This window comes from Macaca fascicularis, chromosome 12 (genome assembly GCF_037993035.2).
Source record: "Macaca fascicularis isolate 582-1 chromosome 12, T2T-MFA8v1.1".
NCBI lineage: Eukaryota > Metazoa > Chordata > Mammalia > Primates > Cercopithecidae > Macaca > Macaca fascicularis.
In genome coordinates this window covers 136,480,964-136,506,549 of record NC_088386.1, presented here as the reverse complement: position 1 = coordinate 136,506,549, position 25,586 = coordinate 136,480,964, and the positions used below count along the sequence as shown (strand labels likewise).

At 51.9% G+C, this 25,586-nt stretch overlaps 1 protein-coding gene across 3 annotated transcripts in view; it reads right to left on the bottom strand.

The window, feature by feature from the left end:
- Window positions 1–25,098, bottom strand: part of GPR35 (G protein-coupled receptor 35) — a 29,050-nt gene extending 3,952 nt beyond the window's left edge. The window contains exons 1-2 of one of the 3 annotated variants that reach the window (XM_005574826.4): window positions 24,991–25,098; window positions 23,876–24,101 (exon numbers count right to left, since the gene is read on the bottom strand). The gene's annotated coding sequence lies outside the window, so the exon portion shown is untranslated. Of the gene's footprint in view, window positions 1–2,108; window positions 2,355–3,757; window positions 4,075–23,875; window positions 24,102–24,990 lie in introns of those variants that run through there. The other 2 variants (XM_045368092.2, XM_005574825.4) reach the window with 2 other exon arrangements.
- Window positions 25,099–25,586: the final 488 nt, after the last annotated feature.

Genomic DNA, 25,586 nt, shown 5'->3' with positions numbered 1-25,586 from the left:
CCAGGCCCTGGCTGTGCTGCTCAGGAGCCGCCCAGGGGTGGAACTGAGTATCCTCCTCTCAATCACTATCAGGGCCACTCACAAAGCCACCCCTCCGCTGTCCATGCCAGCCTCTCACTGTCCCCAACACCCTCCACAACATAGCCCAGGAAGGCTGAGATCAGCCCCGGATGGACTTGGGCAGAGTCTGGTGTCCCGGACATGGGCTGGAGTCATCCTGACTCGGCCACCCCTGCAGCTGGGCAAACTCAGTTCCCTCATCATAAGGGGTGCTGGTGTTGCACACAGGCAGGTGTGAGACGGAGCTGCTGGCGAGCGCCCAGAGTCCGGGACTCACAGCCACACGTCCCACTGCCCGGGCTCCTCAGTGGGTCCAGGAAGAGCCTGGAGGGGTGGGGGTGGGAGAAGACTCTCCCCCTACCACCAGGCTGTCCTGCGGGGCATCCCTCAGTGGCTTCCTGCTGGGCTGCTATGGAAGGTGGGAAGGACTCAGTCCACAGCCAACAGCCTTGCTCCTCCCTCTGCCTAGTCCACACAAGTTCCCCCAAATCAGGAGAGGGGAGAGCGCCCAAACCCCGTGACTGCAGCTGCTGGGGATGCCTTTCCCCCACGGTGGCCCCCGGGGAACTCCAGGTCCCCAGTCCATGAGGGACACAGGGCACAGGTTTCAGCCAAAAACAGAAACATCCTGCCCTCTGACTTCATTCCGTCTCCTTAGTTCCCACCTCCAGTGAAGTACGGCGGGCATTTGCTGACTTCCAAGTTTCAGGAGCCCTTCCCCCGAGTGCGAAGCGCTGCGCGCCCGCCCGAGGGTCTCTCCTCCCTTCTTGAGGGTCCTGCTTGCCCTTCCCCCGAGTGCAAAGCGCTGCGCGCCCGCCCGAGGGTCTCTCCTCCCTTCTTGAGGGTCCTGCTTGCCCTTCCCCCCGATTGCGAATCGCTGCGTGCCTGAGGGTCTCTCCTCCCTTCTTGAGGGTCCTGCTTGCTTTCTCTCTGATTCATGAGCAACACCTTGCCCCGCTTCCAGGGATCTTTGTAGGGACCCTGAGCAAGGCCAGGCTCCGAGGACATCCCCAGAACCCACTGGAACCAACCGCTGGGATCTTCCCTTCCTGTTGGTCCTGTGCCCCTGCGGCAGCCCCCGCTGGGGACCAGGAGATCCCAGAACCTGCTCAGAATCTACACCTCAGAGGTACCTGAGCAGGGCAGGAGCTGTGCGTTGGGGAGGGCTCCGTGCGACTGACCTCCTACTCTCCCCACCTGAGCTCTCAAATCCACCAAAAGTCCAGGGCCAGCCTTGGGCGGGGTGCAGACCTGGCGAGGGGAGGGGCCTGCATGGCTAGAGGGCGATTCCTTCGCTGCCTCATCTTGAGTAGCCTGGAACCCTGCCTGGTGGGAGGTGAGGACACGAGAGCTCGTGGGCCTGGGCCCCTTCCCGTTGCCCCAGCTTCCCAGATCTCTCCCCATGGCTGCCAAGGGGCTGTCAGGTCACACATACCCAGGGCTGTAACTTGCCTACTAGCCTCAGTGTGGCTGTGGGGGAATGTTTAACTGCAGACCAGGCACAGTGGCTCACGCCTGTAATCCTAACACTTTGGGAGACTGAGACAGGAGGATCACTTGAGGCCAGAAGTTTAAGAACAACCTGAGTATCATAGGGACACCCCGTCTCTACCAAAAAAAAAAAAATAATAATAATAATAATTAGCTGGACTGGTGACGGGTGCCTGTAGTTCCAGCTACTCAGGAGGCTGAGGCAGGAAGATCGCTTGAGCCCAGGAGGTCGAGGCTGCAGTGAGCTATGCTGGCACCACTGCGCACCAGCCTTAGGAGACAGAGTGAAACCTTGTCTGTAAGAAGAAGAAAAAAAGTCTAACTACAATATTTAAATTTTCCCTTTTATAATAAAACAAACACTGGACTATTAGGGAGAAAAATGCAAATGTTGCAAGAGTTTCAAGGTGTACGTAGGCTTTGAAGAAGTGCCCTGTTCATGGGTCCTTGTCTTGCCCCTGGGGTGCCTCCCAAAAAAGTTCAGGAAATCAAGGCCCAGGTTTTAGCCCCGACGGCATGGGGCCCTGGGAGCTAACATGGCCAGCACAGATGCCTACCTACTGCCCCAGCCCCGCGCAGGAATCCATCCAGGCTGCGGACCGTAGCTGGCCTCCTGCCTCAGATCCTCAGGCCTGGTCTTCCTCAACAGACACCAACACCATCAGCCTCAGGGAGCTCCCGCTGCCGGGGACCATGGGGATAGGGCCTTTCTACTTCCTGCCCAGGAGGCTGTGGGGATAGGAGCCAGCAGTACACGTAGGAGGCCCCGCTTCCCCTTCTGATGGCAAGGTCAGCCTCGGCTTCTGCACACAAAAGCAGAAAAGTGCCCTTTGATTCTGCACTGAGCAATCCAGGAGAGAAACCTGGCCGTAGACGGGCAGCCCAGCCACACTGGAGCCCCTCGCCAGCCCTTCCCACTGTCTGGACCAGGGACCCACCCAGACCTCCGAGTACCTGGCTGGCCTGGGATTGGGAGCACAGGCCCCAACCACTGCTGAAGATGTGGGGGCATGGAGTGGGGGTGCAGATCCCTGTGGCCCAGGCACCAAAGAGTGCCCCGTACCTGTGACCCTCTGGGCCTGGGCCCCACACAGCACACCCCACTGGGCCTGGGCCCCACACAGCACACCCCACTGGGCCTGGACCCCACACAGCACACCCCACTGGGCCTGGGCCCCACACAGCACACCCCACTGGGCCTGGGTCCCACACAGCACACCCCACTGGGCCTGGACCCCACACAGCACACCCCACTGGGCCTGGACCCCACACAGCACACCCCACTGGGCCTGGGCCCCACACAGCACACCCCACTGGGCCTGGGCCCCACACAGCACACCCCACTGGGCCTGGGTCCCACACAGCACACCCCACTGGGCCTGGACCCCACACAGCACACCCCACTGGGCCTGGGCCCCACACAGCACACCCCACTGGGCCTGGGCCCCACACAGCACACCCCACTGGGCCTGGGCCCCACACAGCACACCCCACTGGGCCTGGACCCCACACAGCACACCCCAGACCCAGGATGGGGCTGTGAGTGACACAAGTTCACCAAAGCAGCCGCTCACCTGAGGGCCACAGCGCAGGGGTATTTATTCTTGTTTTTAGATGTCACATCCCACACTCCAGCAAGCTGCTACCCACACACAGGCTCCGAGCCTTCATCAGCCTCAGCCACACCTGAGACCCCCAACAGCCCGAGCCCACCTGAGACCACAACACAGCCTCACCCCGCTGAGACTCCCCATCACAGCCTCAACCCACCTGAGACCCCATCACATCCTCACCCCGCCCTGAGACCCCGTCACATCCTCACCCCGCCCTGAGACCCCATCACAGCCTCACCCCGCCCTGAGACCCCGTCACAGCCTCACCCCGCTCTGAGACCCCGTCACATCCTCACCCTGCTCTGAGACCCCGTCACAGCCTCACCCCGCCCTGAGACCCCATCACGGCCTCACCCCGCCCTGAGACCCCATCACATCCTCACCCCGCCCTGAGACCCCATCACATCCTCACCCTGCTGAGACTCCCCATCACGGCCTCACCCCGCCCGAGACCCCGTCACGGCCTCACCCCGCCCGAGACCCCATCACACCCTCACCCAGCCCTGAGACCGCATCACATCCTCACTCTGCTCTGAGACCCCATCACGCCCCTGCCCCACTGGGAGGCCCCTAGGGCAGTGGGCGGCACTGACCTGCAGGCAGCTTTGGCCTCCCGGGTGGAGTGTGTGACCCCCGCTGCCAAAGCCTGCACAGTGGCTGCCTGAGGAGGGCTGGGGGAAGTGAAGCTGGGGTGAGCCACCCCCTCGGGGCTGGTCCCTGACTCTGCCCCTCCTTAAGGTGGCGGGGCGGGTGGCCAACTGACGGCAGCAGGGCAGGGGTAACAGGAGATCCCCCTGCTCCCGCACCAGCTAGAAGGCATGGGGGTTTCTGGGAGGGAAGTGGGGTGCCGGCTGCCTGTGCTGACGCCTCTGAAGAACCAGCATCCTTGCTGAGGGCACACATTTGTTCTGGAAACAGCGTGAGAGACAGCAAAACCAGAGGCACTCCAGTCCCGCCCACGGATCCTTCCTCCTCCCCAGCCCACTTCTGCCCTGTCATCTCGGAAAGCTTGTCAGGGCCCGGCCCTCCCAGGGTGTGCGGTCAGCCCGCCCTCCCCAGCGCCTCATGCCCAGTCCCCTGACAGGGTGCAGCATGCACGCTCATCCTAGTTCATGCAGACACGCTCCGTGAGCATCTTCCAATACACACACACAAACGCACACACACATGCACACGCCAATGCACGCGGCTGAGAGGCACACACTCTGGCACACACAGGCAGGCTGGCTCCTCCCCTGCTTCCCCCCTACTCGGCCACCTGCCCCTCCTCCAAACCCACCCCCTCAGAAGCCTATCCAGACCACCCCTGTCTGGTCTAGAATATTCTCTCTGGCCCCCACCTCCTCGGCACACATCTTCCTTCTGAGGTCATGGTTGGGGAGCCCATAGGCCCAGGCTGCTCCCCCATGGTGCACATCACCCCCTTCCTGGGCCCCATGCACTCTGAGAGGAGGGGCCTTGTCTCCTCAGCGTGGGCCCCACAGCCCCTGACCACAGCTTCTCTCTCCTCAACAACTGCGATAGGCTGGGTACAGCTTCAGTTTCACCCCTCCCCACTTTACAGCGGTGGAAACTGAGGCCCAAGGAAGGGGAACGCTTGGCCCAGCATCACACAGGTGGTGGCAGGTCTGAGACCAGTGCCTGGGCCTCCTGAGCCAGACCAGGGCTCTCTACCCAGAGGCACCTGAGGAAGCCCTGCCTGGGCCTCGGTCCTTCTCTGCTGTCATCCCAGGCCCGGCTCCTTTCCCTTCCTTCCTGCTTCCTCCTACTGTCCTTCCTGCCCTTCCTCCTGCTTCCCCAGCTGTCCCTCCAGACCCAGTCCCCAGTGTGGGCCCTCGGGTTCCCTGCCCAGTCCCCGTGGGCCATGATGTTCAGTGGAGAGGGGCCTCCTCCCCCTGCAGGAGGCTCAGATTTGGGTTTTCATCTGCCTGATCTCAACTCCCATGCCTCACTCTGGCCGCAGGATCTGGCCTCTGGGGTCAGCAGAAGGCGCGGCACCTGCTCAGTCCAAGCCCGACCACCGTCAAGCAGGAACTGGAGGTGCAGGGCGGGGCATCTCCCAGGGGTGCTCCTTCCACCTCTGGCAGATCAGAGGCTAAACGGCTGGATGGTGCCCCAAGCAGGCCTGCCCAGCCCACCAGGGCCAGGACCCTGCAGAGCCCCCCCACCCTCCCACCACTGGGCCAGCCACGAACTCTATGTCCCTCCCCAGCAGTGGCCTGGGGCACCCTGATCCCACCAGGCCTGGCCTCCCTGACGTGGCCTGGCATCTGTGCTCCTCACACACTGGAAGGGAAGCCCCTCTGGGCAGGGCCACGTGGACCCAGCGGATTCTTGTGGGCTGTGTGGACTTGGGGAAGAAACTGGATATTTAGAGACTCCAGCTGTCTCTGGGAAGGGCCCCTCACTGCCAGGTTCCACCTGTGTACAGGAAATGCTATCCCTAGCCCACCCCCCACCTCTCTCCATCTGCCCCTTGGCTATCTCCGCAGGGCATGGGGGCACTTCAGGGCAGTCCCCCCCAGCCTGGAGCCTGGGCCCTCGTGCTCTGCTCCCTCCCACTCAGGCAGGCTTTGCCTAGGGCCCCTCCAGTGTGCTGTTTCTCTCTTGGCTTCCCGTTCACCCCCAGGGCCCCTCTCTCCCCAAAGCTGCACCCTCACGACCTGTTTGCACCCTCATGACCTGTTTCTAGCACTTCACCCTGTTTGATTTTATCACAGAACTTATTTTTTAAGTAACCCTTTCTGCGCACTGGGTTCATGCTTGTGGGACTCCATCTGCTTCCTGCCCTGTCAGGGCCCCGGCACAGAGCCCGACCTCTGTGAAGCTCAACAACCCCTCGCCCACAGCGACTCCTGCCGTGGGGCCGGCGAGTGCCTGGGACACAGCAGGTGATCAGTCATCGTCAGTGCCCGGCTCAGGCACAGTTGCCTGGGGTCCTCTGCTGCCGCCCAGGCCCTTCTTCAAGGCCCCCTGGAGTCCCCAGGTTCGACAGGCCAGAAGGCAGGTTTCCATTCCAGACCAGGCCTGTTCTCTCCCGGCTGGGCAACCTCAGACCACCCAGGCCTCTGTGGAGGCGAACTGGCAGCCAGGGTCCTGCTGTGGGCACAGGGGCACCGCCCAGGGTCCTCCATCCCCCGCCTCTGCTTCTGGGCAGCTCCCTCACCCCCAAGGTTAGCCCCCTGCAGCAGCACCAGCCCCTCCCACTTCACCCTGCTGGGCTGTATGTGTGACAGGAGGAGCTCTGAACAGGACTCCTTCCTGCCCTTCCTTCTCCTTCCCCAGCTGCAGCTGCCGGATGCCACCCCTGCAGCCCTATCTAAAGGAGCCTCTGCAGCAAGCTGGTGCAGCCCTCAGGCTGCGGGCTTTGAATGTGGCCCAACACAAATTTGTAAACTGTCTTAAAACATTATGAGATTTACGCACGGACCTTTTTTTGCTCATCGGCTACCGTGAGTGTTAGTGTATTTTACGTTTGGCCCAAGGCAATTCTTCTTCTTCCAACGTGGCCCAGGGAAGCCAAAAGATTGGACAGCCCTGCTTTGAAGGGAAGTGTGTGAAGGGATGTCAAGGAAGCAGGAGCCTGGGAGAGCCAGAGAAAAGCTGTTTACGTTCAGCTCCACCTTGAGACCAACGAGGCACATACCTGCCAGCCACAGCCCACGGTCATATGCTGTTTACAGCTAAAGCAGCAGCCAGTGACGCCTGCGCGGACACACTTCTATGACAGCAAAGTGTCCAAGTGCCCTGGTATACAGAACAACACATGCTTTCCAGATAACTATCCTTGGCCGGACACGGTGGCTCAGGCCTGTAATCCCAGCACTTTGGGAGGCCAAGGTAGGAGGATGGCTTAAGCCCAGAAGTTTGAGACCAGCCTGGGCAACATAGCAAGATCCCGTCTCTAAAAAAGTGAAAAATATTAACCAGGCATGGGGGTGCATGCCTGTATTCCCAGCTGCTCGGGAGGCTAAGGCGGGAGGAGCACCTGAGCCTGGGTGGCAGAGGTTGCAATGAACTGAGATTGTGGTACTGCACTCCAGCCTGGGCAACGGAAGAAGACCCCGTGATGGACGGTTTTCTTTAAATCAATAGAATAATACATGTTAGGCACAGTTTAGCTTAGTCTTTACATAGACGAGACCCCTGTATGAGAAAAACTTAAAGCTGGGTTGTTCCCCCTCTTGCTTTCTGAGGACGCCCTGCTCTGTAATGGAGCAACCTTCAATAAACCTTCTCTTCTCACCAGATTCTGACTCACCTTGACTTCCTTCCTTCCTGAGACCCAAGAACCCTGCCTTGAGGTCTGAATCGAGACCCTTTTCCCGTGAAGCTGTCTCCTAAATGCGTCGCTTGGATCCTCATGGGTCCTTTGCATAGTTTTTGTTTATTAAAACAACACTTTGGGCCGGGCACCGTGGCTCATGCCTGTATTCCTGTATTCCCAGCACTTTGGGATGCCAAGGCAGGCGGATCACGAGGTCAGGAGTTCAAGACCAGCCTGGCCAACATGGTGAAACCTCGTCTCTACTAAAAATACAAAAATCAGCTGGGCGTGCTGGCGCGTGCCTATAGTCCCAGCTACTCAGGAAGCTGAGAAAAGAGAATCGCTTGAACCTGGGAGGCGGAGGTTGTGGTGAGCCGAGATCACGCCACTGCACTTCAGTCTGGGCGACAGAGGGAGACTCCATCTCAAAAATAAATAAATAAATAAGAAATAAAACAACACATTACTGTTTTATCTTTATGACCGTTTTTCTGGTGTCCCTTCCAGCACTGTGCCCCCGAGGCCAGTGCCTCACTTATCCATCTGGCAGCTGAGGCAGACCAGCGGGGTCTTCTGTGTGGGGGCTCAGCTGTGGACCCCGAGACAGGATGTGAGTCCACCTCCCGCTTCTCAAGGTTTCTCTGTCACCCTCAGCACTTTCTGTTCCCCTCTTCACAGAACCAGGTCTGGAAGTGGATGTCCTGCTGGGAAACTCCCCTCCCCCACTGATCTTGCCTGAAGCCTGGGGGTGTCACCGTGAGGGGCTGGGGACCAGAACACAGGGTCTCTGTCCTAGATGTCCTGCTTTTGTGTGTATTTGATGTTTTCCATAATAAAAGTGTATAGAGAACTGAGTGTGTGGCCATGGAAGGGCAGGGAGGGCAAAGCCCGTCAGCTGCAGGGCAGAGGAGGTGGCCTGCAGGGGTCCTGGGGGTGGCTGCACAAGACCGGCACCTGTGGCCTGAGGTCCCCTCCACCCAAGATCTGCCCTGTGCCCAGCCTCCTGTGATGGCCCCATCCCAGCCTGCCCTGCCCACCCCCAGCGGGTGTGTCCTACGTGACCCCAGACTCATCTTCCCACAAGAATTAGCCCCCGGCACCACTTGCCCCAAAGCCAGGGCAGCCAGTGGGGACTGGGCCACAGGGAATGGTTTGGGTTCGGGTGGCAGGGAAAGCCGAGGCCTCCTCCCTATGCTGACTGGGTGGGCAGCAGCCAGCATTTGCTGGCTGGAGCCGCCACCTGGAAGGAGCCCCAGGGCACCGAGAGGAAGGGTGCAAACCAGGCCAGCAGGAGACCCCTTCTGCCCCACAGCTCTTTGGCCCCCACCTCCCTCCACTCTTCGGAGAGAGACAGAGTCTCGCTCAGTCTCAAAAAAAGACAGAGCGAGTAGCTGGGATTACAGGCATGTGCCACCAAGCCCAGTTAATTTGTATTTTTAGTAGAGACAGGGTTTCACCATGTTGGCCAGAATGGTCTCGATCTCCTCTTCTCGTGATCTGCCCACCTTGGCCTCCCAAAGTGGCGGGATTACAGGCATGAGCCACCGCGCCTGGCCGGGGCCACCTCTCTTACTTGAAGGCCTCCTACCCCATGTCGGGCACTTTCCAGCGGCCCCTACACAAAAGTCGCTTTGACGTCCCTGAGACCCGCGCTGCTTTCCCAGGCGCTCAGGCTGCATTCGGCGGCTGAGGAGCAGCAGGGATGCTGGCCAGGGAGGAGTGGGGTGGGCAGGGGGCTTCCGACACCTTAAGGGGCTTCCCATGCCAGGCTCGTGCTCCCTTCAGAGGGACTGAGAAGGATGCGTCCCCCAGTGCAGCCACCAGAGGAAGGTGCCGCCCTGGCCTGCTCCCTGCCCTGGGGGCCCTGTGGCTGCTGAAGGCCCTCTGGGACCCGCCCAAGCATGGCTCCCCCTCCAGAAGTGCCTCTGCTGGGCCTCTCTGGACCCCACACAGGCTCCAGCCAAGCTGGGTGCTCAGGGGGTCCCCACAGCCCAAGCACGGGGCCCTTGGCAGGAGCTGGGCACCACCACAGGATGGGCAGGGGACATGGCACTCCAGTGGTCTGGAAGGGATCCTGAGGGGTCCTGAGGGGACCACGATGGGGGTGTGAGGGGTCCTGAGAGGGTCTGAGGGGCTGCAAATTGCACCCAGGGCCCTTCCCTGCCTCCCCTGTGCCCACTCCTCCCTTCACCAGGCACCTTCACAGTGGAGCCTCCAGCTCTGCCCACCTGCAGCAGGAGGCCTGGCTCTGCCCTGGGCACTCAGGGCCACCTCCCCGCCTTGGAACTCCTGCCCCACCTTCACCCAGCCTGGAGGGCATCAAGGCATCTGGCCACCAGCAGGGGGGCACTGCCCAGGGAGATCCCAGCCCTGGCCACCAAAGGCCAGAAGAGGCTCCTCAGGCTGAGGGCAGGTGACCACAGCCCCTGGGCCACCCCGCCAGCTCACTCACCCTGATGGCTTCCACTGCCTGCTCCTGGGGACCCACTGCTGCCAGATGCCCTGCTGGGGTCCCCACTTGGCCAAGGGATGGGCCTTGGGTGCTGCCCCAGCCAGGTTTCTGCTATTTCCAACAGCATCCCCCTTTCTTGGCTCTGGACAGTAGGGCCACCCTCCCAGACTCCTTCCCCTTCCTCTGCACAAGGCTCTGTGACTGGGAGGCCGCCTGCTCCTTGGCCCTTCAACTGCCAGCTGCCTGTCTCCATCCCTAGGGCCCTCCCTTCTCAGCAGAGAGAGCCATCTGGCCCCTGCTTGGGGCCCTCCCAACTCACTCACCCTCCTGTCCAAGAGCCCCCCTCCTAAGAGCCCCGCTCCTAAGTGCCACTTCCTGACAGAGGCTCCCCGCTGCTTGCCGGAGGCTGCCTGCCAGCCGCTGGAAGGTCCTCCACTCTGGGGAGACCTCCGGTCGGGGAGTCGGGCGGGGAGGGAGTAGTAACTCTTGAGAGTGGAGTGTGTGTCGTGTGCTGTCATCCCTGCCCTACAATGAACCATAAACACCCAGTAGCTGGACAGGGAAGGGACAGTCCCTCCAGGAGGGATTTTCCCCACGTCCTCCCCGGGGCGGCAGGATCCCGGCCTGGCTGACTTGCAGCAGCCTGTCTAGGACGGGCCCAGGAAATGGCAAGTTTAATCACGCCCAGGAGCCACTGAGGCAGAGGGTCCTTAACCCCCCAAGAAGCACTGTGTGGAGAGTTCTCACGCCCGTCCCTTGGCCCTGTCCTGGGACCACCAGCCTTCAGAGACACTTCCTCCAGGGCCGGGCAAGACACCTGCCAATAGAGATGGGAGTAGACGTTCACAGAGATGTAAACAGCTCCTTAAAGATACGAAAAGATGCTCAAAATGATCACAAAAAGAGAAACATAAATTAAGCTCAAAACTATCATAAAAAGAGAAACACAAATTAAAAGTTCACTGCAACACCATTTCTCCTCCATTAGACAGGTCAAAATACAAGAGTCTGACCACAACAGAAAGACATCCTCGGATATCACCCATTGATCACTGATCTCTAAGGTAATACAAACCCCCATGCAGGTGGATTTGGCAACACCCTTAGCCAAACTAGAGATGCATTTGCCCTTTGACCCAATAATCCCACTTCTGGGAATGTATTCACAAGAGAGATGCAAGGACGATGAAGCATGTACTTCGGCAGCTATTCACTGTCGCAGTGTGGAGTGGGGACAGCCCGGGAACCACTCAGCCTCTCTCCAGAGGGCCCGGGTTGAATGAAGCATGTTCACATCACAGAACATTGGGCAGTTGTAAAGAGGAGGGAGAAATATTTCTACACACTATCATATGGTCATCTCCAGGATATATTTGTAAATGAAAAAAAGCATGCTTATGTACATATAGACAATTTATGTGTTTTTAGATACAGCCATCAGCTTGTATGTTTTACAAATGGAAATATAAGCCACAAAATTCGCTTTAAATTAAACTGTTACCTGTAGGAAACAGGTGGAAATGGGGTGATGGGATAGGGGTGGACTTTCATGACCATATCTTGGTTTCTAGATTTGGATTTAGAATCATGTCAAATGTTTGTGTAATTACTTAATTAAATTAATTTGTAAAAGGAATTCTGAAAATTGAAAGCAAAATGAAACTGACTGACTTGCATTATGGGTTGACAATATGACCCTACCAAACTCTTCCAAGCGACTTTAAAATCCAGCCATTTGGATGTATATCCATATAGCCTGACAACAAAAAAGAATGGCAAAAGAAGTTTTCATTATTTTAAATAATCATTTTCCAAATAATTTGAAAACACTGTTTTGTCTGTACATTGACATAACCCAAGGACTTTAAAAGTATCTAAAAAGAATTTTAAACTATTTTCAGTGGTTATACTGTTGATGGTAGTGTTGGTAAAGTAATCTTGAGAATATTGTGTTACAGGATAAAACAAATGAATAACTAGGTTGGGTATTGTTTGAGATTTTTGGCGTGGGAGAAAGGAGATGCACATGTATTATCAATAAGATTAAGTAAAAACTATGTAAATCTTAATTTAAATAGAAAGTGTCAGTTTGTACTCATAATGTCTCTTTCAAAAAAAAAAAGAAAAAAAAAAGCCTTAGTTCTGTCCACTGACAAGGCCTAAAAATAAGGACAAATCCAGGAACCACAAGCACACCTAACACCCAGATTGCAGTCTCTAAGTACCATTTTTCTTGAAGGGGAAGAGGGGCTCTTGGAGAGAAGTGTGTGCTGTCGAATCTGGGTTAGGAAATGTCTAAGATAATCCTGGATATGCCAGAGAACAAAGTAGCTGTCAAAGGTTATTAGGGCAGTGCCAAAGGGGCTCAAGAGTTAAATGAAATAGGCTAGCACTGGACAAAGACAGGAAGATCTGAATATCAATAAGGATAAAAATTTTAACAAAAGGGAACATCAAAAAATGTTAAACTCATGAATTCATAATTATACTTTAAAAACTCATTAGTCATTCTTGAAAGATGCCAGGAAAACAGTTCATTATTTTCTAAACGAGGAAAGAAGGGAAAGAATCAAGCATTTACCCTGCCTTTCCTATGCAAACTGTACCTCAACATGACCAAAGAGTTAATGAAGGAACACTTCTTTTTACAGATACATTTCTGCTAATAAATAATGAAGGAAGACAGAAGTAGAATATCACCACTTTGCAAACCCTGATGGATGAATGAAACTAGCATTAGGGCTAATTATCTATTATTTTAGTTGTGCATTGTCAGTTACCTATTGCTACACAAAAAATTACCTCTAAAATGAGAAGATTAAAACCACAGAGTTTTATCTCCCAGTTCCCGTAGGTCAGGAATTCGGGCTCTGCCAAATTGGGTCCTCTACTCAGGGTCTTTCATGAGTCTGCAATCCAGGTGTCAGCTGGGGCTGCAGTCTCATCAGAAGGCTCAGTGAAGAGGAGATTCACTTCCAGCTTCCCCAGGTGGCTGCTGGTGGAGTTTCATTCCCAGTGGGCAGCTGGCCTGGGGACCCCAAGTCTCCCCTGGTTCCTGCCCTCAGTTCCTTACTGGCCATGCCACTTCACAGGGCAGCACACAGCATGGCATCTGGCTTCCCCCAGAGCCAGCGAGAGACAGTATGCATCCAAGACAGATGCCATGGTCTATTTCAACCTAATCACGGAAAAGACATTGCATCACTTTTTTTTTTTTTTTTTTTTTTTTTTTTTTTTTTACTGTATTGTTTGTTATAAGTGAGTAAGTCCAACCACCCTTACAGGAGGGAATTGCATGACATCGGGAGGCAGGAATCACCCACTGGGGGTCTCTTGGCAGCTTCCTGCCACATTCATGATCATCAGTGGCTGTCAGCCTCACAAAAAGAGACCACCAGACATCATGAGCCCCCTGGTAGAAATGCATGCCCCGCTGATGAAGTGGGCTTGCCAAAAAACCAAAACTCTCACCTGAATCTGGTGAAGTATCTGGAGCTGACTAGCAGCCGACAGGAGATTGGCAGGCATGTGAACTCCAGCCATGCAGGCTGCAAAGTCCAGTCTGCAGGAAGCTGCACAAGGCAAGAGACCCAGGAGGGGAATGGAGAGATGGAGGAGGAAGCTGCCAACTAAGAGTCCAACAGGTATGTCGGCCAGGCGACTACGTGGACCTCGTGTGCATCCTGTGGAGCCACTGCTGTCGAGATTGGGACTACGAGCCCAACAGAAGGTCACCCTCAGGCCTGTATTCACGATTGCAATAATGCAGGCAAGAGGCAAACAGAAGGAAAATGGTGCCAGCCCCTCCGTTTTTTGCCCCCTGGATGACATCAGGCAGATGGGGAGATGATCTCACTGCCAAGGAGGCGAAACAGAAGCTCAAACCAAAGGATCTGGCCTGGGGAACCATGGAGGAGGCTGAGAGCGGAAAGTGCTGTCTGCAGCAGGAGGGCTGCTTCTCCTGTGGGGCCGGCTGGCAACGTCTGCGGTTGGGCCTGAATGATCACACGGGGGATTCTGGCCTGGAGCCAGACTCCTCAGATCTAATTCAACCAAATAAGCTATTTTTAAAAATGTATAAGGTGGGAATTGAGCCTCATCTCCCTTCCCTGCTGCAAACCTCCACTGTGGTAGCCTCCGTCGAATGGAGTCTACCTTACTGTTCTCTAAAAATCTGTAGAAGAAGTAGGGAAAATGTAAAAGTTAACTCCTGTTTGTTGCAATTAAGGAAGCGTTCATTTTTTGGCTAGATGTGATAATGGTTATTGTGGTCATGTGTTTTTAAAAAGTCCTTATCTTTTATTCACGTGACATTTTTTGTAGACAGAAGGATATGATGTCAGGCACTTATCTGAAACCATTTTGAGCCCATAGATGGAGTGTGGTGAAGCAACATCAGTTGTGACTTGGCTCTTGCCACAGGTGGGATGATGGGCACAAGGGGTTATTATACTTCTGCTTACTTCAGTCTGTTTGAACATTTCCTAAATAAAAGGTCAAAACCAAAGATGACCAAACACCCCGCTGCTAGTCCGTAGAAAGTGTGGGAATGTGCTGTGGCCTCCTCTCCTTTAACTCCACGGCAGCGAGGTGAAGACCGGGCTTCCTCACTGGCCCTGACATGAATGATCCCTAAGCACCACGGGCAGAGGAAACAGACAGAGAAGGGACTCATGGGCCCACGTGAGCCTTAGAGAGGACTCGGCAAGGGGCTCTTGGGCACCATCTGAGCAGGAAGGCAGTGTGCTGGGGCCTCGTGAGCCCTGGGGAGGCTGCACTTGGGCTCGCAGGGCCTGATGTGGTGCTGCAACACAGCTTCTCCTTTGCCTGTCCACGTGTATGTACACACACACACCAGCACATGCATATACATACACACACACATGTAAACATACACACATGCACATATACAATACACATGCACACACACAGAAACAGGCACATCACACAAGCACTGCATACACACATGCACACATGCATATAAACACACATGGATACACATACAAATACACACATAAACATACACACAAGCACACATACATATATGCACACATGTATACATATATACATAGACATCTATACACATACACATATACAGATACTACATACACATACATACACACACACATGCATATATATGCACACACATATATATACACATACATATACGTCTATACACATACACATAGAGATACTACATACACATACATACATAGACACACACATACACACATATGCATATATATGCACACATATATACACATACAACATACACACATGCACATGTGCACATACACACACACATACACACATTCTGATAAGCTACATCGCTGGAGGGGCCTCTGAATGGAGGGATAGGACTGTCAGCCCACATAAGCCCAAGCCAGGGGCATGGTGGTGCCATGTCAACCACGCCTACCTGGTTCCTCCCTACAGGAACTCACACAGAGATGGACACTGGCCAGGAAGTGCCCACACTGGGTTATGAGCCCCCTTCCACATGGGCAAGGGGAGAACTGGGAGAGCAGAGGCCTCCTCAGGACCAGGGGCAGGCTTGTTCCATCGGCTCATGTGCACGCCAGTCTTTGTACCCTCAGCCCCAAACCCATGCTGCACAGGCGGGGAAACCAAGGCCTGGGGGCCAGGGGTTGGCTCAAGTCCCTGGGAAGTCTGAAGGGAGGAGAACTGGAATGGTGATGGTGAGGGTGAGAGTTAAGGTGAGATCTGGCATTGGCTGAAGAATTGTTTGGATCAGAGGGTGCATTTGGATTAGGGTTAGGATTTGAGTTAGGGTTAGGATTAGGGCTAGAGGTAGAATTAGGGTGAGGACTAGAGTCAGGGTTAGGGTTAGAGCCAGGCTGTGGTCAACACAAGGCTTAGGGTTAGGCTTAGAGTTCAGGTTAGGGTTTGAGACAGGTGATGGTCAACATGAGGCTTACAGTTAGGGTTAGGGTTGGAGTTGGAGTTAGGGTTAGTGTTAGGGTTTTGGTTAGGGTTAGAGTTACGGTTAGGCTTAGGGTTAGGGTTGGAGTTAGGTTTAGGGTTTGGGTCCATAAATTCATGGTTAGGATTAGGGTTAGGGCCCACATGAGGCATTGTTAATTAGGTTTAGGGTTCGGGATAGTGTTAGGGTTGGAGTTGGAGTTAGTGTTACGGTTAGGGTTAGGGTTTGGGTTAGGGTTAAGGTTGGTTTGAGTCAGGGTTAGGGTTTTGGTTAGGGTTTGTATTCGGGTTCAGGTTAGAGTTGGGTTGAGTTAGGGTTAGGGTTAGAGTTTCGGTTAGGTTTGGGTTTGTGTTAAGGTTCGGGTCCACATGAGGTTTAGGTTATGGTTAGCATTAGGGTTGGGGTCCACATTATTTACAGATTATTATGGCTCGTTATGGTTTACTTGGTGGTCCGTCCTTTAACCACCTCATGAGATTCTTCACTCCTTGTCCAGGGCCTCTTTTACACACCTGCACTCAAATGCACACCCTCCGACACTCCCCTCTTCACCCTCACAGTGCCAGGTAGGTGTTCCCATGTCCTGATGTCCTCTCCGCTCATCCCCCATCTTGAAGGCCTGGTCAGTGTCTCTTGTCCCCACTCCTCCTCCTTCTGGGTGGCCTGCTGTGCCTTCTGTCCCCGCACTTCACCTTCTCCTGTTCGGCGTATCCTCTAGAGTTCTTGTTTACTGAGCATCCCAGCTGGACCCTGAGCTATCAGGCTCTGCCCCATCCTCATCTGGGGTTACTGAAGGTCTGCACAGCTCATGTTACAGTTGAGGTTGGAGTTCCAGGAATTGCCACGGATGAGGCTGATTGCTCAGCTTCTGTGGTTGTGCAGAGCCTCTGCTGTCTGCAGCTGAGGCTGGGTTATGTCCGTGCCCCTGGGAGGTTGGGGATAGTGTCTCTGTGAGCGCAGCTCCCACAGCAGGACTCTGGAGAACCATCACCAGGAGGCCTTGCACGCTGGGATGTAGAGCCCACCCATGGCCATGGGTCTCACCCACACTCTGACCTCCCCAGATCCGCCCTTCCCCTTCTTCCTCTGGAGAAGGCTGGATTTGATCAGCTGCTTGCCTCCTCCTGAGGCCCCGCTGGCTGCCAAGCCCTGTTGAAGAACCGTGTGCTGGCTCAGACCAGTCTTGCAAATTCCTCTGAAAGAGAAGTTTCCACTCACAGAGTCCATTTTCTCACAACCCCTCAAGGTCCACCTGCTAAAATTTGGATCCCACCATGGTCAGCCCACCAGAACCTCTCACTGAGGAGGTGAGAGCCCTTTGGACTCCCATGTCCCTAGAGCCCAGAGTACAGCTGACAGGCAGCACCTCCATGCATCCACCAGCAGCTTTTGGCCAAGTCAATGAGTCCCTAGTCTTTTTTTCTTCTTTTTTTGAGACGAGTTTCACTCTGTCACCCAGGCTGCAGTGCAGTGGCGCAATCTCCGCTCACTTCAAGCTCCACCTTCCGGGTTCACACCAGTCTCCTGCCTCGGCCTCCCGAGTAGCTGGGACTACAGGTGCCTGCCACCAAACCCGGCTAATTTTTTGTACTTTTAATAGAGACAGGGTTTCACAGTGTTATCCAGGATGGTCTTGATCTCCTGACCTCAAGATCCGCCCACCTCGGCCTCCCAGTCCCTAGTCCTTTTTAAAAATTGTTTTAATAAGATGTTGAGTAGATCTAAAAGAACACTAATTCACCCACCATGAAGGTGAAGGAACAGAACTTAAGATGATCTTTGAGGCCCCCTTGCACCCTGCCCTGAATCATCCTTATGTCAATGCCCCAGAAGTAACCACAAAGCCACTTCCTCGTGTGGCCTCCATGACACACACTTCCTTGTTTTATTCCTTCTCTGGCCTCTCCTTTCATCTCTACTGTCCTGCATTTGGGTCCTTAAAATGTTGGGGCTCCTCAGGGTTTGGTCCTGGACTCTTCTTGTCCCATCACACATTCTGCAACCACAGACTACTGTGTTCCCATTCATTCAATAATCACCCTTCTGCCCTTTATCCCTAGAGCCAGCTCTAGCCCTGGCCACTGCCCTGAGCTCAGGACCTTGTAAGGCAATGCCTACCAGGTATCTCCTCTTGGATGCCTCAGAAGCACTTTAAACGCAACTAGTCCAAAACTGACCACATCATCCAGCCCTTTCATCACTCCCCAAACTAATCTTCCTTCAAAGTTCTCCATCTCAGAGAGCGGTTCCTCTTGTTACCCAGGCCAGATATGTCAGTGTCATTTTGGAATCTTTCTCCCCCTCATCCCTCCTACATCCAATCAATCATGAATAAGTTAAATATGCATATCATAAACCCTATTGCAACTAACGAAATGATAAAACAAGGAAGTATAATAGTCAATAGAAGAGAGAAGTGAAATACAAAATAGTTAACTAATCTAAAAGAAGGCAGAAAAAGAGGAGGGAAAATGGGTACAAAGAACAGAGGAGATGAATAGGAAACAAATAGCAGATGGTAGGTTCAAACCCAACCATATCAACCATTACATTAAATGTGACTGAGATAAACAATCCAGTTAAAAGACAAAGATTATTGGCCAGGCACGGTGTCTCATGACTGTAATCCCAGAACTTTGTGAGGCTGAGGTTGGTGGATCATTTGAGGTCAGGAGTTAGAGACCAGCCTAACCAACACACGGAAATCCTCGTCTCTACTGAAAATACAAAAACAAACAAACAAACAAAAAAACAGCTGGGCGTGGTGGCACACACCTGTAATCCCAGCTACTCAGGAGGCTGAGGCATGAGAATCACTTGAACCTGGGAAGTGGAGGTTGCAGTGAGCAGAGATCATGCCACTGCACACTAGCCTGGGTGACACAGTGAGACTCCATCTCAAAAAAAAAAAAAAAAAAAAAGACCGAGCACGGTGGCTCATGCCTGTAACCCCAGCACTTTGGGTGGCCAAGATGGGTAGATCATGAGGTCAGGAGATCGAGACCATCCTGGCTAATACAGTGAAACCCTGTCTCTACTAAAAATAAAAAATAAAAATAAAAAAATTAGCCAGGCATGGCGGCGGGCGCCTGTAGTCTCAGCTCCTCAGAAGGCTGAGGCAGGAGAATGGTTTGAGTCCGGGAGGCGGAGGCTGCAGTGAGCCAAGATCATGCCACTGCACTCCAGCCTGGGCAACAGAGCAAGACTCCATCTCATAAAGATAAAAAAAAAAAAAAAAAAAAAGACCAAGTTTATCAAACTGGATTTTAAAAAGCAAGAAGTGGCTGGGCATGGTAACTCACACCTGTAATCCTGGTGCTTTGGGAGGATAAGGCAGGAGGATTGCTTGAGGCCAGGAGTATGAAACCAGCCTGGGCAACATAGTGAGACTTCATCTCTACAAAAAGTTAAAAACGGCCGGGCGGGGTGGCTCACGCCTGTAATCCCAGCACTTTGGGAGGCCGAGGCAGGCGGATCACGAGGTGAGGAGATCAAGACTATCCTGGCTAACACAGCGAAACTCCGTCTCTACTAAAAACACAAAAAATTAAATTAGCCGAGTGTGGTGGCAGGTGCCTGCAGTCCCAGCTACTCGGGAGGCTGAGGCAGGAGAATGGCGTGAACCCAGGAGGCAGAGCTTGCAGTGAGCCGAGATCGCGCCACTGCACTCCAGCCTGGGTGACAGAGCAAGACTCCGTCTCAAAGAAAAAAAGTTAAAAACTAGGCTGGGTGCAATGGCTCAGCCTGTAATCTCAGCGCTTTGGGAGGCTGAGGTGTGTGGATCACTTGAGGTCAGGAGTTTGAGACCAGCCTGGCCAACATGGTGAAACCCTGCCTCTACTAAAAATACAAAAATTAACCAGTTGTTGTGGCACACGCCTATAATCCCAGCTACTGCCTGTAGTCCCAGCTACTTGGGAGGCTGAGGCAGGAGAATCACTTGAACCAGGGAGGCAGAGGTTGCAGTGAGCCGAGATCATGCCACTGCACTCCAGCCTGGGTGACAGAGCAAGACTCTGTCTCAAAAACAGAAAAAAAAAATGTTAAAAACTTAGCCACGTGTGCTGCCACATGCCTGTAGTCCTAGCTACTTGGGAGGCTGAGATAGGAGGATCGCTTGAATCCAGGAGTTTGAGGCTGCAGTGAGCCCTGATGGTACCACTGTATTCCAGGCTGAGCGACAGAAGACTCTGCGTCTTAGGGGGGGGAAAAAAAAGCAAGAAGTGACAATACGCTGTCTGCCTGATATAATATATACTTTAAATATAAAGAAAAGTTAAAAGTAAAAGAATGAAAACAATGTAAAAGAATGGAAAAATTTATAAAACGCAAGCATTAATTATAAGAAAGCAGGAATAGAAATATTAACATCAAAGTAGACTTTAGTACAGGCAATATTCCAAAATACAAAAAGGGACATTTCATGGCTGGGCGCGGTGGCTCATGCCTGTAATTCCAGCACTTTGGGAGGGTGAGGTGGGCAGATCATGAGGTCAGGAGCTTGAGACCAGCCTGGCCAAGATGATGAAACCCTGTCTCTACTAAAAATACAAAAATTAGCCGGGCGCAGTGGTGGGCACCTGTAATCCCAGCTACTCAGGAGGCTGAGGCAGGAGAATCACTTGAACCCAAGAGGCGGAGGTTGCAGTGAGCCGAGACTGTGCCACTGCACTCTAGCCTGGGTGACAGAGCAAGACTCCACTTCAAAAAAAAAAAAAAAAGGATATTTCATATGAAAAAAGGGTCAATTCATCAAAAATATCTAACAATTCTAAATGTATATATACTTAATTACAAAGAATCCAAAAAATGAAGTAAACTAAGAGAACTGAAAGGATAAATAGACAAATTCATGATTGTGATCGGTTATTATGACACCCTCATCTCAGTAACTCACAGAACAAGTAAACTAACAATTAGTAAGAATATGACAGCCTTGAGCAACACCAATCATCTTATCCAAACTGATGTTTATAGAACACTATGCCCAACGACAGCAGAATATATATTCTTTTCAAGTGCACATTGAACATTTTCCAAAATAGGCCATACGCTAGGCCATAAATTAAGCCTCCATAAAATTAAAAAGATTTAAGTTACACAGAATACGTTCTCTAACAACAACAGAGCTTAATTAGAAATCAATAGCAACAAGGTGTAAGACACCTAAAGAATGCTCAAATATTTGAAAATTAAACAACACATTGATAAATAACTCAGGGATCAAATAAGTAATCAAGGAGACGTAAGAAAATATTTTGAACTAAATGATTATAAAAATGTAACTTACCAATATTTGTGAGATACAGTTAATGTCATGCTTAGAGGAAAATCTGTAGCTCTAAGTGCTCATGTTAGGAAAGAAGAGAGGTCTAAAATCATTGATCTAAGATTCCACTTTGAGAATCTAGAAAACACCACCACCAACAACAAATGAAACCCAAGTAAGTAGAAGAAATAAGAAAGAGTGAAAATTTCATGTGCTAGGGGAAAAGAAAACAAAGAAAATCAATAAAATGGAGATTGGTTACTTGAAAAGATAAAAAAAACTGATAAAGTTCTGGCTAGATTGATCAAAGAAAAAAATATCCACAAATTACTAATATCAGGAATAAAAGACGAGACATCCCTTCATATCCTACAGACATCAGAATAATAATACAAGAATATTATTAAGAACTTGATGAAATTAGATTTGACCATTTCGATGAAATGGAAACATTTACTGAAAGTTACAACTTGCCAAAATTTACACAAGAAAAGTAAAATTTAACTAGCTTATGTCTATTAAAGTTGTTGAATGCATAATTTGAAGCCTTTCTACAAAGAAAATAACTCCCCCAGATGGTGTTACTGATGAATTCCATCAAACACTTAAGAATAAAATAATACCAATCTTAACCACATCAGAAAAAAGGAGAAGCACTTGACAGCTCATTTACTAAGTCAAGTTTTACCCCTGTACCAAAACTGGACAAAGATATTACAGGAAAAGAAAACTACAGGCCGACATCATGCAAAAATATAGACATAAAATCTCTAATAAAATATTAGCAAATCAAATCCAGCAATATATAAAACAAATAATACATCATGAAAAAAGCATGCAAGAAATGAAAGGTTTATATTAGCATTAGAACATCAATTAATAGAATAAATGATAAAATGTATATAGTTATCTCAATAGATGCAGAAAATATTTGACAAAATGCAACATCCATGAATGATAGAAACTCTCGGCAAACTAGAACTAGAAGGAAACTTCCTCAACGTGATAAAGATCACCTACAGATAAACTACAGGAACTTCAAGCTGGGAAATGGTAAAAGACCAAACTTTCTCACCATACTCAGAAACAAAGGAAGTGACTGTCACGCTTCTATTAAAAACGGTATTGGAGGTCCTAGCCAGTGAAAACAAGGCAAGGGAAAAAATGCAGATAGAAAACGAAGAAGTAAAACTACCTATTGTCACATGTGACATAATCATGCATGTAGAACATTCAGCTTGGCACAGTGGCTTAGGCCTATAATCCCAACATTTGGGGAGGCTGAAGTGAGAAGATCACTTGAAGATAGGAGATCAAGACCAGCCTGAGCAACATAGCAAGACCCAATCTCAACAAAACACATAAAAATGAGCCGGGCATGATGGTGCACACCTGTAGTCCTAGCTATTTGGGAAGCTGAGGTGGGAAGATCACTTGAGACCAGGAGTTTGAGGCTACAGTAGGCTAAGATTGCATCACTGTACTCCAGCCTGGGCAACAGAGTGAGCCCCTGTCTCAATTAAAAAAAAAAAAAAAGAAGAAGAAAGAAGAAAGAAGAGGAGGAGGAGGAGGAGGAGGATAAAGAAGAAAAAGAAAATCCTAAGGCAGAAGAAAAAGAAGAGGGGGAAGGCAGAGGATTGGGAGAAAAAGAAACTCCTAAGGCATTTACCAGAAAAGAACAAAAGAAGGAAAAACACTATGAATAAATGCATTATCAAGGTTACAGGATACAAGATTAATATACCAAAAAAATGCATTTCTGTATACTAGCAAAAAACAATTGGAAAATAAAACTAAAAATACAATACCATTTACAAGCATTGGAAAACAAAGTACCTAGGCACAAGTGGAAAACGTGTATGCTTAAAGTTACAAAATATTGCTGGGAGAAATTAAAGAAGATCTAAATAAATGGAGAGGGTTCAGCATAGTGGCTGAAGCCTATAATCCCAGCACTCTGGGAGGCCAAGGTGGGTGAATTGTTGGAGTCCAGGAGTTCGAGACTAGCCCGGGCAACATAGCGAAACCATGTTTCTACTAAAAAACAAAAATGCAAAAAATTAGCCAGGTGTGGTGATGTGTGCTTGTAGTCGCAGCTACTCAGGAGGCTAAGGTGGGAGAATCACCTGAGCCCAGGAGGTTGAGGCTGCAGTGAGCTGAAATCCTGCCATTGGACTCCAGCCTGGACAAACAGAGTGAGATCCTGTCTCAAAAAAATATATAAATTAAAAATAAATAAAAATAAATAAATGGATGGGTATACTATGTTCATGGATTGAAATATGTCAGTTCTCCTAATATTGATCTATGTGATCAATCCAATCAAGCATCAAGCATCATGCCCTATTGGTTTTGCTTCCTGGGTATTCTCTTGGTGTCCATCACCTCCCACCTAACCCAGGACACCACCTTAATGTCTGCAACAACCTTTTAGTTGGTCCTCTACTTCCAATTCATCCTCAAGACCAGCCAGAGAAAGATTTCAAATGTATGTATGTCAGGTCCTGCTTGAAACTGCGTAGTGGCTCCCCATTGCCCATGAGATAAGACTCAGGCTCCTTAAACAACACTCAAGGCCCCTGCTTACATCTCCAGCCTCAGCTATTGCCATATTCTCCAAGCCCACTCCCCACACTGCAGGCACAGAGAGCTTCTTTCCATTCCCTGAGGGTGCCCAGCCCCTTTCCTGCCCTTGGCTGACCCTCAGCTGGTCAAGGAATACCCCCCTGCCATTCTCACCTGTTTTTCTATGAACCCCCTGTCTGAGTCAATGGATTACCTTTGTGCAGACGGTCCTCCCTAATGGATCATGAATGCCATGGGAGCAGGGGTGAAGGACGTCACGGCCACATCCACAGCTATCAGCAGTGTGCCTGCCACTCCACACATGTGCTTAGGAGGCATCAGGATGGAGGGACAGTGGGCAGAAAGATGGTGGAAAGTGATGTGTCCACGCTTTTGATGTCCTCATAGGGCGTGGAGGAGAAGTGATGAGCCCATGTCAGCTGCAACACACAGACAGGCACGCAATGCCACAGTGCCCAATGTCACACCCATCCAGCCCCCAGCCCAAGCCTGGCTGCTCCTCCCCTGGCAGATTCATAAAGGGACTGGGTGTCCCAGGCAGCTAAGGTGGGCCAGCCTGAGCCTTGACCTGGGTGAGGGACACTGCATATGCTCCTGACGAAACCTACTAAACTTGGTGCATGTTCCCTGGGACCCCTGAGTGAGTGTTGTGGTCCCAGCACAGACCTGAGGCAGTGCTGTCTATGTGGACACTGCATGTTCCCTGGGAGCCCTAAGTGAGTCTTGTGGTCCCAGCCCAGAGCTGAGGCAGTGCTGTCTGTGTGGACACTGGCTCTGCCTGCTGGGGATTAGGGAGGAATGGCCAGGGTTTGGAGGTAGCACTAATCAGACGGCCTACAGGCTATGGTCAGAGCCCTGCAGCCATGGTCTGAGCTCCCCAGGATGCTACGGAGAGCCGAGAGCTGCTGAGAGTCCCAGGCCAGCCTGTCCTCCAAAGCCCTTGCTCCAAAGCCGAAAAGACCCTTCCCCGGGTGAAGCAGCACGTCCAGGGCTTCATGTTGGGATCCAAAGGCCCCAAATCATCCCCAGGAATAAAATGATTCTTCCATTCGTTTCAAAAGGCAGCAAAACTAGCTTAAGTATGGCAAAAATTAGGTGAAAACAAACAAAAAACAGCAAAACCAAATGAGGCCTCCCAAGGGACAGCGAGCAAGGCACGACCATGAAGAAAGCATAAGACCAGAGTTCAGGTCTGAACACCTTGGCCCCAGCCTGGCCGGCCGCATCCTGCATCCTGCCCAGCCAGCCCTGTCCCAGCCAGCCCTCTCCCCGAGTACTGCTCTCAGGGCACAGGATCTCGACACTCACCCCAGAAGCTCTGCTGCCCCCCAGGCTGGTCCAAGCCTGGAGGACTGTGAGAGAGATGGCGGAATCAGGACTGGGTAGGACACAGCTCCCGCCAACGAGTCACCAACTGCTGTGCCGGGAGCTGGAAGTGACGACAGCAAGGAACCCAGGCAGGTGGTGTGGGGCAAAGTCCACGGGAAAGGCCAGGAAGGAGGTGCTCTCACAGGACACACCCAGTCCTGCCCATCCGGATCTGCCAGGGCCACCCTTTGTCCCTTCCCGCCATGGTGGGGAGACGGTCTTCAGCCCACATGCCCCGCTCTGCAGGTCCACAGTACAGCCAGGGACCCCACAGCCCCGGACCCCATAGAAAGGCCAGGTCCTGCCTTCGAGCATTCCTGAGAGTTCTGGGTGCCCTGCCAGGGCTGGCACTGGGGAGACAGGTTGCTTTTCAGGGCAGTTCTTGTTTGCTGGGACGCAGGCCACTGGGAACTCAGCATCTGTGTAAGAGACGGGCCCTTCTGTGGATGACCCGTTTGTGTTCCCGAAATTCACATACTGAAGTCCTCATCCCCAAAGTGAGGAATGAGAAGGTGGGGACCTCTGGTAGGTGATGA